General features: G+C 41.9%; 1 long non-coding RNA gene across 1 annotated transcript; it reads left to right on the top strand.

Moving 5' to 3' along the window:
* The first annotated feature begins 14,303 nt into the window (after positions 1-14,303).
* LOC139072110 (uncharacterized) lies at positions 14,304-16,809 on the top strand. Its single transcript, XR_011521719.1, has 2 exons — positions 14,304-14,923; positions 15,163-16,809. It is a non-coding gene; the product is annotated as an uncharacterized lncRNA (long non-coding RNA).
* The last annotated feature ends 650 nt before the right edge of the window (positions 16,810-17,459 follow it).

Genomic DNA, 17,459 nt, shown 5'->3' with positions numbered 1-17,459 from the left:
GTAAAACAGACCAGTTTCTGATATCTTCCTGCTTCTCCGATTGGTAAAGAAGGAAACCCCAGTCAAATTAGTGCAATTTACAACCCTGGGAGAGAATCGTAGGAGTTAACCAGATGTGCTGAAAAGGATCTTGCATTATATGACGGCAGGCCAGTTTCAAGTTTCCCTTTTTGCTGCTAAGTGTGAGAGAAAGAAAAGCTTTTTGTGAAAATGGCCACGTCCTTCTTTGTGTGAATTCAGCTAAAGTTAATCTGAGAATATGAAATGTGGATTTCCGCTACATTTTGATGCATCAACCTATAGCTGGAAATCAAATACTTTGTGGACACTGTTTCCTGTTCAGACTGTTATTTTCAGAATAAGAAGGCCCAATCCCAACACTGAAACCTGAGGTCTTCAGCAAAGTGCACTTGGAGAAAGTGCACAGTAAGGCTTCGAGTGCGTGGCACACAAGTGTACAAATAACTGCCGAATTGAGACAGGGCGCATTGCATCATCAATCGCAATGCATGCTGGGATGCTGGTCGCTGTGATACTTTTTTCCCCAAAAACCTTTATTAACAACTTTCAAACAAACAACCAGACAGTTATTTGAAATTAATTCTAATTCATTGCTGCTTTGTCTTAAAGTTTCAGAGCATCAAATACTCATCTTAAAAGGTACTAATTTCATTAGAAAATACATATGTTCAGAAAAGGAACTTGAGCCCTTTCTCCTGCAGCAATAGATTTTGGATAATACCCTACATCCAAGTCAGCATCGATGCAGACTTGAGTGAAGTGCGTATCAAGGGTGCAAAAGGGGCATGATCAACTTCCGCACTTGAGAATCTGGACACCCTATGGACTTGCACCCCTGGTCATGATCGCGCAATTGAAGGGCACAAGGGTGGAAGTGCGAGTATTGGGATTGAGCCGAAGAAGAAGTTGAAACTAAAAACTGAAACTGTGCTAAATCAAAAACAAACCACGTGTTTTAAGCTAGCTTGTTTGACAGATTTGCCATTGTAGCTTTAAACTACAAAAAGTGACACAAACTCAAAGGTTCATGGGAGGTTTTATACAATTGTTTTTAATTTTTTTCCACTTACAAATAAATCTGCTCAGTTGATTTGCACTAGGTGGCCTTTAAACTCATGCTCGAGATGTAGCATTGGTAGATGAGAGTCCTCTAGATGCTAATGTGAGTTTAATCAAATTTGGTTTGAATTGTTTCTTGGTATTTCTGTTCTACTGTACATTTGACTCTCACATTACAAAACATTTGCTCAAACATTCAGAAAAGTCAGGTGGATTAAAAAACAAAGAAACTGAGAGTGACAATTAAAAAAGTTTGTTATATAATTTAAATTCAAGCCAAAGCCAAATTGTACCTGATGCCTACAAAGTTCTAAATCAAATAAATCAAGCATAATATAGTTTAATTTGAATAGAATGAAGCAAATACATTTTAAGTAAGCATAAAAACATTTTGTTATTTAACTCACTTTTTAAACTGCAAGCTTCCCAAACATAAACAGACCTTAGTGATGAGAAAACATAACTTGAGGAAGCATGAAAATTGAAGAGTAAATGAAGAGGTAACGCAATTACACAGAAAGTTTGATGCAAATTGAAATGGGCCAGCTGCTAAAGCATGTTTTTCCATGCTTAATAAACAAGAATCTACTTAAATTTGCTCAAAAACAAGACAAGTGCATATTACAGAGAACATTATGTGCACTAGGACATCAGGATTCAGCTGAAGGTCATTCAGGGTTGATTGAGCATGCTTGCTCTTTGCCAACTCTTTTGAAATTAATGTAAATTCACATATGCACCTGGAAGCTGCCAGTACAATCTGTTTTTATACAGCTGAACTACGAGTACCTCCCTCAGAGAGAGCCATGGACTAACAGTGAAATGGGGAATGCCTCTCAAAATGCCATCAATTAACTTTAAATTAGTACAATTCATTTGTTCCAGTTAGTTTCTACTGATTTGTTTTAGTGTAGCTGCTTAGAACCTTTATTTGCTACCCATCTGTTCCAAACGTCTCACCTCAAAATGGAAGACTACACAGCCCTGAAGGCCACAAGAAAGACATAAAACATATGAATTGTACACACTGAACCTTTTAAAAACTAGTCATTGATGATTTATGATTACATTTTGGAAGAAAATGCCAGACTCTAAGCAGCAAATATCTTTTAATCAGTTCATCTTCCTCACATATCCGTTCTGGCAATTTCCTCGGTAGTAAACGCTTCCCGAAGATGCAATTCCAAGACTCCACAGAGACAATAACAATCATTTACCTGTACTGAGCACTAAAAGTAAGCTGAGGGGATCCTTTACTTTACTCAAGATCTTTCGAATGTTTGCCGTGAACTGTATGCTGCTGTCTTTCATTTTTAACTTCATAGTAATAAAGAAAAAATGCATAATCAGCATAAACAAATTAACATTCCAATTACATAGCACAGTATGCTAATTACACCTAATGGTGAGCGGCACCAGTTCAGAGTTAAGTGTACATGTGAGATTAAGAATTTTTGCTGCTGCAATGCTTCTTTATTAAATCCTTCCCCGCCTTCCCCAGAGCAAGTTAAAATGATGTAAAAGTCATTGAACTGTTTCACTGCTCTTCCTTTTATCTCTTTGTCTGTCTCTCTCCTCCCAGTGAGGATTCTTGGTAATGACGGGTTCTGGCCCCAAAGGTAGAAACACACTAACAGAGACCACATTTTAATTTTTCCCTGCAACGCATTTGTCTTGTCAGATATGCATAATCTCCTCAGGGTGGCTTCTACAGAAACATGATTTTCTTCCTCATTCATGCATTCATTCAATCATTCATTCATTTCAGGATCTATTCTGAGACAGTGCAGCTTTTTTGGGAACGTGCAAACTCAAAAGAAAGTCGACTGTACTTTCTTGATCTGGTTCTTCTTTATCAATTGATGCTTTAGATCAGACATGTCCAAAAGAGTGGCTCAGGGGCCATTTGCAACCCTCAGAGTAATTATTCATGGCCCCCATTTCAATTTCCAGAATGATGAGTTTTGTCTCTCCAGTAGGCTGTTGAGATAAATCAAAACTTTCTACATTTTCTGGGTTCAGATTTTTACTTTTTGGACCAGTTTTGAGACATACAAGTAAATTAAATGATTAGAATATTGTGTTTGCATTTTTCTATTGAGAAAATAACATAATTTTTGCCCACATAGACTTTATCATCATCATAATCATAATTTATTTATAAAGCACCTTCTTACACTTATCATTCCCAAAGTGCTTTGTGTGATACAGTTAAAACACCTCAACTTTATATTATTTCAATTAAAGTAAATAAAGTAAAAATATTAAAAATACATTTTTAAAAAGTTCATTGGCCCAGAGGCAGAGAAAGAGGAAACACGGGAGGCCTCAAAATCCCGTATGAGGGAGGGGTCCTCAATGAAGGAGCCAGGGACCCAAGTGTGATTTTCCGGGCCATAACCCTCCCAGTCCACGACGTACTAGAAACCATGCCCGCGCCGACGAACATCCAAAAGGCAGCGGACGGGGTACACAAGGCCATCAGTCAGGTGGCAAACCGGAGGAGGAGGAGCTGGAGGGGGACACAGTGGGCTGGACACAAAGGGTTTGAGGAGGGACTCATGAAACACAGGGTGAACACGAATAGAGGGGGCATGTCAAGGCGCACTGCCGAGAGACTGACCACAGAAACGTATATGGGCCAATGAACCTGGGAGCCAACTTCTTCTTGACCGCCTTGAGGTGGATATCATGGGTTGTGAGCCAGACCTTCTAACCAGGGGCGTAGGGAGAAGCCGGCCGGCAGTGGTGATCAGCCAACCGTTGGTTGTGCTCAGCAGTGCGATTCAGAGCTGCGACGGTGAGGGCCCAGGTCCTCTTAGCAGTCCTAAGAAACTGAGGCACAGAAACTGGGGGGACTTACAGGGTCTAGGGGAAACAGAGGAGGCTGATATCCAAGTGAGGTTTCAAATGGTGAACATCTAGTAGCAGAGGAGAGGTGGGAGTTGTGGGCATACTCGATCCAGGGGAGATGGGAACTCCAGCTGGAGGGATTAGAGGAGCACACACATCTCAACATGGCTTCCAACTCTTGATTTAGTCGTTCGCACTGACCGTTTGACTGCAGGTGGAACCCAGAACTCAGAGCCACCTGGGCCCCCAGGCTGTTAGCAAACTTCTTCCAGACTCTTGACAGGAACTGAGGACCACGGTCAGAGACGATTTCCTCGGGAATGTCATGCAGCCGGAAGACGTGTTTAACCAGGAGGTGGGCAGTCTCAGTGGAGGATGGAAGAGCCTTCAATGGAATGAGGTGGCAAGCCTTTGGAAACCGGTCGACAATGATTAAAATTACATTGAACCCATGTGAAGAGGGTAGACCAGAAACAAAATCAAGAGCAATGTGTGATCAAGGGCGTGACGGAATGGGTAGTGGATTTAGCAGACCATAGGGAGGCTGGTTGCTACCCTTATTTTGTGCACAGACCTGGCAGGCAGTGACACACTCTCCAACGTCCTTGTACATGGAGGGCCACCAAAATCTGCTTTGGAGAAGGCCTAGGGTTCTGCCCACATCAGGGTGAATGGAGAAGCATGCATTGTGGCTCCAGTGGATAAATGCACTTCGGACCTTCGAAGGGACATAGGTCTTACGGGGTGGAACGTTACCTGGTTCAGGTTCCCCTTTTAAGGCCTCCTCAACTCTCTTCTGGATGTCACAGGTAATGGCACCAACGACACAGGAGGGGGGCAAGATTTAACTGGGCTTGGGTTCCGGGTCTGCAGCATACTGGCGAGATAAGGTGTCTGGTTTCGTATTCTTGGATCCTGGGAAGTAGGAAATGACAAAATTAAAACGAGAAAAAAACAGTGACCACCTGAATTGTCAAGGGTTTAGTCTCTTGGCCTCCTTTAAGTAGGCAAGGTTCTTGTGGTCTGTCAGGATGAGTACTGGTTGTTCAGCTCCCTCCAGCCAGTGCCTCCACTCCTCGAAGGCCAACTTTATGGCCAGCAGTTCTCTTTCCGCAACATCGTAATTCCATTCTGCAGGGGAAAGACAACGAGAAAAAAAAGCACATGGGTGCAAACAATTATCAGAGGGAGACTCCTGGGACAGCACTCCACCAACCCCGTTATCAGACGCATCGACCTCAAGGGTAAACTGTCGGGTGACGTCTGGCCTGGTTAGGATGGGGGCGTTACTGAATCTGAACTTTAAGTCACTGAAAGCCTGTTCAGCTGCTGAGTTCCAGGCAAAGGGAGTGTTTGTGAAGGTTAGTGTCGTGAGGGGTGCTACGGTTTGACTATAATTCATTATGAATCGGTGATAGAAATTGGCAAAACTCAAGAACCGCTGCAGTTCCTTCCATGTACTGGGCGCTGGCCATTCCAGAACGGCTTGGACCTTGTCTGGATCTGGGCTCAGCCACCCGTTCTCAAGGATGAATCTGAGGAACTTGACCCTGGGCACATGAAACTCACAATTTTCAGCCTTAACAAAATGACGGTTCTCAAGAAGCCTCTGAGGGACAGGTCGGACATGTTGCTGAGGCTCTGTGAGGTCTCTGGAAAAAATCAAAATGTCAACCAGATAACAGTAACAAAAACATTTATATAATCCCCCAAAACATTGTTCACTGGTGACTAGAAAACTGCTGGGGCGTTTGTGAGACCAAAAGGCATGACCCGATATTCAAAATGGCCAATATGGGTTTTGAATGCCGTCTTCCACTTGTCTCCCTCCCGGATACGAACCAGATGGTAAGCGTTCCTCAAGTCCAGTCGTGTGGAGACAGTGGCGTCTTGGACCGGTTCAAAAGTGGAAGACAGCAAGGGTAAAGGATATCTGTTTTTCAGTTTGATCTGATTGAGACCATGTAAATCTATACATGGTCGCAAGGACCCATCCTTTTTGGAGACAAAAAAAACTGCCCCCAGAGGTGACGTGGGGGGGGTCTAATGATCCCAGTGGCCAAAGACTCTGAAATATATTTCTTCATTCCTGTTCAGGGTTTGACAAACTGTAAAGATGACTAGACGGCAGGGGTGCATCTGGTAGAAGGTCAACAGCACAGTCGAAAGGCCTGTGAGGTGGAAGGGAGGATGCATTGTCCTTACTGAAAACTTTGTTCAGGTTATGGTACTCAGGAGGCACTCCGGTGAGGTCTGGTGGTGTTGGTTGCTGCTCGGGTGGTAGCGTAGCGGGCAGGATAGCTGAACGCAGACAGGTAGAGAGACAGCGGGGGTCCCAAGCCTCGATGCGAGATTGTCTCCAGTTAATGTGTGGGTTTTGGGCTACTAGCCAGGCGTGACCTAGAACCACAGAAGACTGGGGAGAGGGAAAAACAAGGAAATTTAACAGTTTTTGGTGGTTACCTGAGACTCTGAGTGGGACTGGTGAGGTCTGGTGAGAGATAGTTGATAGTGAACCTCCATCCAGCGAGGAAACTTAGAGAGGTGCAGAAAGCGGAACTAAAGGAATGTTTAACTTGTGGGCGAGGGCAGTATCCAGGAGATTCTGTTCCCTTCCTGAGTCAATTAGGGCATTGGTGGTGATGGTCTGGTGATTAAAAGAAACAGCACAGGGCAGTGTACACCGACATGACTTGTAAGCAAGGCCACCCACCAGTACTCTCTGTCCTATTGGTGGGCTGAGCCTTTTAAATGCAGGGGGCAGTGGAGAACGTAGTGTCCAGACTTCCATTTTTGGTTCTTTTTAAAACACAGGATAGGTTTTTCTTTACCTTGCTAACGTTTCATTTGCCGACTCCAAAACATCCTAAAGAGCTGACGCTGATGGTGGTGTCACTTCCTACTCTGTTTATCCACGGACTCAATTAAACGGCACTTGGAAACTCAGAGTCTGGAATACCAAAGTTGAGTAATCATCCAGCAGAGAGTAGCAGACCCAATCCTCCTTAAATATCAGTGGCAGGTTTATTCAGGAACGAGGTCCAGCTGCGCACTCCTCAGCACCACTCACCTAGAAACAAAGCCACAGTCGCATTAGAGAAAACCACTCACCTCGGACCATGACAATATATTGACTTACATAGTGACCGGTCATCTACAGACACAATTCCACTATCTAGGTGGATTTTCTATTCTATCTTCTAACACCCACAAGATTCTGCAGTGCGTGCTGACTGTCCATGAAGACAAGATTGTCAAACTTATCTCAGACTGCTGGATTCCATACTCTGAATGAAAAGTGAACTTTTACAACTCATAAGTTAAATAATCAGTAATAAGCATAATGGTTGAATAAACCAGATGTTATATGAAATGTTTGAATACTCTGTGCCTAATGCAGTGAAGTTGAAATTAATATTGTTGTGCTTACAATGATCATTTATGTCTTATGATCAGTACTGTTTTATTTAACAAGTTAATCATTATCTACACTCATACACAATGTTCATTAGATGCAAATTAAGGTTAAGGTCATGCCACATAAAGTTTAAATATTCTTTTTCCATAGAGCTAGAACAGCTTGTATCTGGAAGATGTGGCTTTCTCAGGGATGTTTTGTAAAGCCTACAAAATGTCAAATTTTGATTAGCAGAAATCATAAACTCTAGATTATTTAAACTAGAGTGGCTTCCCGATTTACTCAGTTTCGACTGTACACCTGAAGTGGCCAATTTGGAACCAGCCTCCTTGAGACAACTTTCTCTTTGAACACAGTCAAACCTGTTGGCACACTCGATTATTCCACGGAAAATCTCCAAGTAGAAAAAGTGGGGTACAATCGTACAAAAGAGGAAGTGTGCAGTGGAGAAGTCGGGAGGGAGGAGGGTCATATCAGGGAGTGCGAAATGGCTAACAGTACTGTCAAGTGACAGCTTTACCCAGAGTATGGTGTAGCTGGGAGGTCTGAGGGGGCCTGGCTCCCCCGGAGGCCTTCAACTGACACACCCAGGGCGAGCCTGAGAAATTATCCACCCTACTCCCCTTGATCTCATCCCCAATTCACAGAATTTTAACAGAGATGATTGAACAGAAGAACCACCCACACTCTCACTAAGTTTTAACAGAGGCGATCCCCCACTCTACTCCCATTCTCATGTTATACTCACCAGGCTTTCTCGGAAGCCTGTGTGCAATTCAAGCCCTGGCATCACTGTCTACTACTGTCGCAGTTTTGACTTCAAAGTTCCTCACCCCAAGAAATTGGCTTCCCTCTCTTTTTGAACACAGCACCTCTTTAGAGACCTATAAGATATTGTTGAATATTCAACCTCTATTGGAAACCCTTTGGGTGTGATCTGTTAGCCTTAAAATTCTGCTTTCCTCTTTGTCGTCAGTTGCAAAACTTTATCCTATGAGATCTCTAATGTTGAGATGGACATCCCATTCATTATTTCTTTATCCAAATAGAAAACACTGAGGTTTAAAAAATACCAATGAAGAAGATCTTTCTATACATAAGATACACAACATGGTGCCAGTGTTACCAGCTTGCCGTCTGTCAGCTTCTGTATTTTTTGTGTTTTTGCTAATTTTTGCTTGTATTTTGCATGGTGCCCAACCCAGAGTTGTGTATGATCGCCAGACCTTATTCAAAATCGGTTCTTCTGCTGGATGTTTACCGTCTACGGCTGGAGAGTACAGGAATAATTCTCCCCCTTACCTGGATGGACTGACGGCGTGTTGGGAAGCTAAGTGGTTACCGCCGTGCTGGAGGAGGAAACGTAGGAAACGGGGTTCTCGTGGGGGACGGCTTGTCAGGTGGAAAGCCCTGAAGAATTTTACTGGTGGTTCTCGTACGATCCTGTGAGCAGCTACAAAACTTGTGGTGCCGTGGCGAGTACTGGATCCGGTTGGCTCGTGGCTCGTCCCTGTTGCTTGCTGTCCAGGTGAATGCGGTGGTCGTCCCCCTCCTTCCCAGCGGTTTGATCAAAGAGGTATCAACTTGCTGAATCTTCGACCAGTGAATAGAGCTTCAACTATCATTGGAGCTAATGCATCATCTTGTTTGAGGTGGGGCCTGGTCAATGCTAGGTCGGTGGCTAACAAGACGTTCATTTTAAATGATTTTTTTGTTACACACGGTCTGGATATTCTTTGTGTAACAGAGTCATGGATTACTGCTGGTGAGTCCTTTGCCCTTAAAGAACTAGTTCCGGCTGACTGTGTTTCTATCAATGTCCCGAGGGATAAAAGGCGTGGAGGGGGCATAGTAGTTGTATACAAAGCTAATGTCAAGATTAAAAGACTTATCCCATGGTCCTCTAACAGCAGTTTTGAACTGTGTTTGTTTGAACTTGGTCACCAACAACAGCCACTCCTCTGTGCGGTGGTCTATCAACCCCCAAATTATAGTAAGGATTTCTTATCTGAGTTCAGTGAATTTTTGGCTAATTGTGCATCTCGTTATGATCAAATTCTGCTAATGGGAGATTTTAATATTCATGTTTGTTGCCCTGGAAAACCGCTGGTCATGGATTTTATTAATCTCATGAACTCTTTTAACTTTATTCAAAATGTTAATGGGGCCACTCAGGTATGTGGTCACACATTGGACCTTGTTTTGTCATTTGGATGTACTGTGTCTAACCTTTGTGTTCATGATGCAGTTTTTTCTGACCATAAGCCGGTATTATTTGATACTAACATGGGTGAGAGTATACTGAAATCTGTTACTCCTGTTACACTTTCTCCCTCTGTGAATTCAGCTACTTCAGGACAATTTTTATTTTTATTTAGTGAAGCTGTGCTTCATTTATCTGATGAGAGAAGTCTGGATTGCCTGCTAAGCTGTTTTAACAATATTAGTAAGGACATTCCGGACACTATTACACCTCTTCGAATAAAGAAGGGAAATCGTGCTGCTAAGTCATGGTCAACTGAGCTCACGCGGGCTGCAAGACGGGAATGCAGGAGATGTGAGAGAAAATGGAAAAAGGACAAACTGCATGGCTCCCTGATTGCCCTAAGGGAAAGCTGGAAAAATTACCATGAGTCTGTTAAAAAGGCAAAGACTGACTATTATTCAAACCTAGTCGCTTCTGATTGTAACAACTCTAGAATGCTTTATGCCTCAATTAATGCTGTTATAAATGTGGATAATGGTTTCCCTGCACAGCTATCAGACAAGATGTGTACTAGTTTTCTTGGATTTTTTATTGGAAAGGTGGCACTGTTGCATTCTGCACTGGCAAGAGCAAATATGCGAACTCCCTCATTTACTTTGGATAGACATTTAGAGTCTTTTCAGCCAGTATCCCTTGATGTCTTAAGTTGGTGGATGTAATTAAACCAAGTGGATCTCCTGAAGACATCATACCACCACGGCTATTTAAGGAAGTCTTTCATGGAATAGCACCATTAATATTTAAAGTTATTAATAGCAGTTTGGTCTCTGGCTATGTCCCAATTGATTTCAAAAAGACGGTTATTAACCCACTGTTAAAGAGATCGGGGTTAGATGGAATGCAGCCTTGCAACAACCGGTCGATTGCAAAGCTCCCTTTTCTGAGTAAAATTCTGGAAAAATGTGTCTATACTCAGTTAATGGATTTCCTAGAAGAGTCTAACAATAAGGAAACTTTTCAGTCTGGCTTTAAAACTTTTCATAGTACGGAAACGGCACTGCTAAAGGTATTAAATGACATTATGTTGGAAACTGATAGGGGAAATGCTGTGCTACTTGTCTTGTTGGACCTTACAGCTGCGTTCAACACTGTGGACCACGAAGTGTTGCTCCATCTTTTGGAGTATAATGTTGGAATCTCTGGTCTGGCCTTAGACTGGTTCAGATCTTATTTGAAGGATAGGACTGTAAGTGTAAGGATGGGTAGGTTTAGTTCTGGATTCACACACCTGCAGTGGGGGGTCCCACAGGGTTCAATATTAGGACCACTATTGTTTTTGATTTACATATTGCCACTGGGGGACATCTTGAGGAAGTATGGTATTCGATTTCATATGTATGCTGACGATTGCCAATTTTACTTACCCTTGGATTATAGAAGCGACTGTCCCATTATTACCTTAATGCACTGTCTAACTGAAGTTAAGTCATAGTTGATGGACAATTTTTTATGTCTGAATGAAAGCAAAACTGAGGCAGTGCTGTTTGGGTTTCATTGTTATTTAGAGTGATCAAAACTAGATTGTAGGGATATGAAGGCCTACCTACGTTGTTCGGCGGTCAACTTAGGAGTGACATTAGAAAACCCTTTCACCTTTGATGCACATGTGGGTGCGGGTGTATTGTCCTCTTTTTACCACTTGTGACTTCTGGCCAAAGTGAAGTCATTTTTAACTAGAAAGGACCTCGAGACTGTTGAGCATGTGTTTATCACCTCTCGTTTAGACTACTGTAACTCTGTCTTATTTGGGGTGAGACAGAGTACAGTAGCTTGTCTGCAGCTTGTGCAAAACGCTGCGGCAAGATTTCTAGAAGGGAAAAGGAAATATGATCATGTGACACCCATCCTGGCAGATCTGCACTGGTTACCGGTCATTTTTAGAGTGCATTTTAAAATTATTTTATTGGTTTTTAAGGCATTGAATGGGATGGCACCAGAATATTTATCTGACTTGCTAAGGCCATATATACCTAGTCGTTCGCTCCGCTCAGAGAGTCACCATATGCTTCTAGTCCCTGCAACTAGGCTCAAAACAAGAGGAGACAGGGCTTTTTTTGGTATCAGGCCCAAAATTATGGAATGATCTTCCATTATCTGTGTGACTCTCCACATCAGTAGAGGTTTTTAAGAAGGCGCTCAAGACCCATTATTATAATCTGGCTTTTAAATCTGCGTGTTAACTGATGTTTTGTATTTTGCTGTTTTAAATTTTTTATTGGGTTCCTATATATTCTTTGTTTTCATCTTTTTAGTTTAGTCTTGTGCAGCACCTTGGTGACATGATATATGTCTGTAAGGTGCTTTTTTAAATAAAGGTGATGATGATGATGATGATGATGATGATGATGATGATGATGATGATGATGATGATGATGATGATGACATATCCTTTCATTTAGAGGGGGTACATTGGTAAATGCTATAGTAAATGAAAATTATGTTTTCTCTTGTTTTCCCTCAAAATGATAACCATAATTGGTGACTCCAGTACTTTTTTACCCACTTTAAATAAGTCTGTCTGCACTCTGAATAATAATATGGCAGACTTTAATTGACTGGGCAGTGCTTTGTTGGGGCTGGGAACCACAGAAATAGCCAGAGGCTGTTTCATAAAGCCTAGACAGCAGGTTAAGCTCGGATTTCCATCTATCCTTTCTGAATTCATCTTTGACTCATGAAAGCAGAGCCACATAAGTCAACATGTAGATTTATTCTGTGCAGCTAGCTGGCTGCAGATCAGACTAACAGCAAGGGCTGATTGATCTGTAGCTTATCTGCTCAGTCAACAGTCACTCTGATCAGAACCCAGTGTGCACATTTCCATTTATTTCACGTTCTTTGTTAGCCATTGATATAACAGCAACGCATTGCAATTCAGTGAAAGCAGAACAGAGTAACCTTGAGAATGAGAACAAACACATCTTATACATTCCTCCCTGTCTCTGCCTGCAGCAACTCGGCGGTGACTCCAAAGCCAATATTTGCAGTAGGCATTATGTACATGGACGTAATTTTGGGGGTGGGGGGGTGGGGGGGGGCAGGGGGGACATGCCCCCCCTAATTTTTCCAAAGTCAAGTTTTGACCCCTGCACTTTTTACCATCAAAAAACAATATTATGCTATAATAAATTGACACTGGTTGAGCTCTAGGACCAAGCGGAAAACAACCGTTTGTGTTGAAGCTGGTTTGCCATTACAGCACACTGTAAAGATCCCCCCCCCCCCCCCAACCCCACCCCCCACCCCCAGTGTCCCCTCAAATTCTAAAGTGAAAATGACGTCCATGATTATGTACATGAAGATGCGCATGTGTGTGGAAATCATTTAACATGGGCTGGAAACTATTCCTTCCACAGACTGGTTGCGTTTATTCAGGCATTGGGGATTGTACCAAAATGTTTAAGAAGTACTGGGTGGAATCAGATCAACCAGATGTTTTCTCAGATTAGTGGCCCCCTGTTTTAATATGAAAATACAGAGACCATTTCAGAAAATGTGTAACTGAAAAATGAAGTCAGATTGGGAAAAGTTAACATCCTCTCTTCAAATTTTCTTTAAAACTTGACTTTCAAGAGCAATGTATTGTTGTTGAGTCTAGAATGGACATGTTTTCCTGTAAATAACCAGTTTTAATGTATCAACCGACCACGGACACGGTGACGCGGAACATCGGACAAGGTAAGGGCTGGATGGGCTGCTTGTGTAACCGCGTCGTCGCTGACAGACTCCCTGTTGCTGCGTGCTGAAGCCACATTTTCTGTCTCGCTAGAAGACCGCAGATCATCCTTGGAAAGGAATTATTCTTCCTCCGAATCCGAATCTGCCAGTACTAGACGAAGAGCAACTGAACATTCCTCTCGGCATTGTTTTTTTCCTCTACCACACTTGCTCTGACAAACCCCGCAACTCTGTGAATGGTGGGCGGGGTTCAAGCTCTAAATACTCCAAAAATTTGAATAGTAACACACCCACAAATGCTGCTTGGATTGAAGTTACAGGTGTCTGCCACCCCGCAGTGTAAAGTATTAACTGCATGAGGGCTCATTTCTGCTGCTGTGGCTTATTAAATCCAACATTGCTGCTTGTCGCAATTCTGCGACTTTGGTGCTTAAAGTGTTCACAAGAAAACCTCAGAACATCACACCTCTTTCAGATACAGGATGGTCTGATTTGTGGCTAAGAAAATATCTATGTGCCATGACATATACTTAACTTTAATTTATCACTAATGAACCTTGTGTCTGAGCGTAGATAATGATTCACTTGTTAAATCTAAAATTACTGATCATACCATAATAATATTCATTTCATACTTCAGTAATTCAAGCACATATTCATCAACCTTATTAATTGAAGCATAGATTAATCAAAACATTATTGATCATTTCATATAACATTTGTTCATTCCATTTCACGATTGATTAACTCATGAGCTGAAAATTGTCACTTTATTCAGAGGCATGCGGAAGCCTGTAGAAGTGATAAGGGAAGCTTAGGCCTTGAAACGGGAACAGTTTGTTGACAGTATGTTATCATGTGTTCCGAGCTGCAGAGAGGCCCAGACTCCAGCTGATGGAATGGCAGAATCTGGCAGATTATAGGCGATAAATGTAGACTCCTGTCTCCATATGACCAGATACTGAAGAGGTCAAAACTGTACATGAAAAACGGACCATTTGTGGACGTTACAAAAGTATATAGTGAGCCTTAGTGATATTTGCAGCCCATTCCAGTCGTTGGAAGCAGTAAACTGGAATGAGGAATGGTCAAAAGAGGTGCGAGCTTTGGGAAAAACCATAGAGATGAAGTTACTGGAATGTAATTTGTGCTGGTTGTTGGAAGGGATGAGTAGTGAGCGAAGAGATGATGGGCTTCTACCGACGATTGTTTTGTATATAAATTGATACTAACGTAACATCCTGTGAGACTGGAGTGATGGCCAGTTAATGAGTGAGTGCAGATCACAGTGAGTAGGAGTGAAAGGGGCACCAATAACGAAACAGACTTCTGAATGATAAATGACAAACTTGAGGCAGCAGTTTAGGCTGGAGAAGGCGCAATTGCTTCCAGCACTTAAAGGCCCCGTGTGTGAAATTCACAGAAATCATAGTAAAACGATCCGACTCTTTAGCACCACGCAGTTTAGAGTCGGTATTGCAGCTATTGGAGCCCCCGAGGATCAAAAAGGGTTTTTTTAATCATTATTTAAAACTTTATTAACAAATATAACAAATACAATACAAAATCGTGTTGCTGTAAACGGCAGCATGTCATCATCTAATTCCAGCTTTCAAGTCAGCGAACAGGTTAGTTGTTTTCATCTAACTTATTTTATTAATTTAATCTAAATAGGTTTTGAATAAGAAAAACTTTTTTATGTCAGTTATGTTTGCTAATAGCAAACGGCAGCTAGTTAGTGATGACTTCTGACTACAAAAAATGACAATATTTTGTTCATTTTATTTGAGAAATGTTATATTTCTATTTGCCATTTTGGAAATATACAAGGTAGTGTAGTCTGTAATTGTTTTCTCTCCGTAAACAGAGTCAGATATCATCCGATGGTTCATCAGTGGAGACAGACAGAGGACGAGGGAGAGGAAGAGGGAGAGGGAGAGGACAGACGTGTGCCAGCGCACAGAGAGGCAGAGGTGTTAGACATGCGACAGAAGCAGGGCAAGCATCCCAAGATGAAGGAGCCGAATTTGCTCAAACCAGCCGCAACTAGGGCTGGGGGTAAACGATTATTTTTAAAACGATTATTCTGACGATTATTTTATCGAATAGTCGACTATTCTAATGACTATTTAGAAAATTAATCTAATGATTATTTTTCTATTGCACAATTAACAAAAACCAGAAAATCTCAAATAAATTCCTCAAAAAAATTGATAAATTCTTACTGTAAGAGAATAAACACTACAGGCCTTCCATTTTGTATAACACTGCGTTTATTGTGTTGGTTGGTTATGTTCTGGTGACGTGTAGAACTTGGGAGTGCAGGTTGCTGCCTGAGAGGTGGTAGAAGATGGAGTGTCTCCATGCTGCTTTGTTTTGGTCACTTAAGAGCGTGAGGCGAGTGGTGTTACGGGTTAAACCAAACTCAGGTGATATTTTACACTAAACCGAAAACCCACAACACTCTAAATGTAATCAAAGGGAGATCTACACCACAAAAAAGATGAACTCTAAACCAAAACGTAACAGCTTATCCCAACGCAAGAAGCTGTTAGCGAAGATGCTAACAGTAGCTTTACCAACATTAAGTTCAAGTTACCAAGTTTAAATAAACCAAAAACACCCAGCAGCAAACAGACCAGCACGGAGGAGAGACTGCTACCACCAAAACAGCTCTCCTCGTGTCTGAAAGAAGCTCCTTAATGAAGGGAGAAGCGCTCCCGGTGATTTTCTACATCTGCGGTAGGCACGAAGCAGCGCATCTGACCCCGGAAGTTGTTGTCCGTTGCCGGGAGACGAAGGGGCAAAACAGGAAAATAATCTAGTAGTGGACGGACGTTGTTCCGGGTCTTCGGTATTTGGCGGAGATGTTAGTGAAGGCGGAGAAGAGGGCGAACTAGAGGAAAAACAGGCAGATTCCTCCTCTATTTACAAACTCCTGGGGATGCAACAAGTGGGCGCGGTGCGTCGACTTCCGGATCTGACGTCGACAAATTTTTAGAATCGAGCCGTCGACTTCGTCGAGGCTTCGCTACAGCCCTAGCCGCAACGTATATTTGCTCCTATATTTACTCTGGTTTTCTCATGACGCTGGTCTTGTTCACTTTTCAAAATCCTTTTTCTTTTACTTGGATGAGACAAACTATCCCGTTTCTCAAGTTTGCTTGTAGAATATGTGTGACCCTCCATCGCTAGAAGTACGGTGTGGCTAGTTTCTTCTTCTTCTTAGTTACTTTGTCAGACTGCATGCTTACAAGGCACACTTCTGCCCCCTGCTGTTTCTTTGAGGTTACATAATTTAAAAACGCAAACATCAAATGCGAAGCTTAATATGTTGTATGTCCCTAAAAGGTCACTGTATTTTAAGATGGCGCATGCCATATGGAGCACCGGTCTGCTTCTTTTGTCTAAAATATTAAAATATAAAGCTAATAATAATGCTTAGAATAAATGCTTGTTTGAATTATCATTAAAAAAAACAAATTTGAGAATGTGATACAAGAAATTTGATAACTTATAAGATGAAATATCACACATTGGGCCTTTAAAGCAGTCCCCTGAGGGAAATAGCCAAAGTGAAACCAGATAATGGGATAGATCTGAAAATGAGAACATGTTAGTTTCGGTCCTGTGTTTTTAGACACAGTTGATGTGGAATTGTGTAGATGGCTTGTAGTTGTCAGAAGAAAAGGCACTCAGAGACACTTTTAAACATTGTCATCCCCATCTCATAATAAATGGGACATTTTCAGATCAAGCATATCTGGCATCAGTAAAATTCAAGATGCTGTTCTTTGCAAAACAAGAGATAAACCGATGAAATAAACTTCCATTGAAATTCCAAAAATTATTTTGTAAAAATGTGAAGGTAGAGTACAATATATATTCGAGAAAATCTCATCCTTGTTAAAACACAGATACACCTATTGAACCTCTTTAAAACATCTTTGGTGTGTTCTTGCTGTGTTGAGTTTCAAATATCATCTTTCAGTTCTTTTTAAAACACAGAAAATGTTTATTTACCTGCAACGTTTCATTTGCGGCTGCGAACATCATCAGGCTGACGCCGATTTGTGAATACAGATACAGAATGATCGGCGTCAGCCTGATGATGTTTGCAGCCGCAAATGAAACGTTGCAGGTAAATACACCTTTTCTGTGTTT

Source organism: Nothobranchius furzeri, chromosome 10, assembly GCF_043380555.1.
Source record: "Nothobranchius furzeri strain GRZ-AD chromosome 10, NfurGRZ-RIMD1, whole genome shotgun sequence".
NCBI classification, from domain to species: Eukaryota; Metazoa; Chordata; class Actinopteri; order Cyprinodontiformes; family Nothobranchiidae; genus Nothobranchius; species Nothobranchius furzeri.
This window is presented reverse-complemented; position numbering and strand designations above follow the sequence as displayed.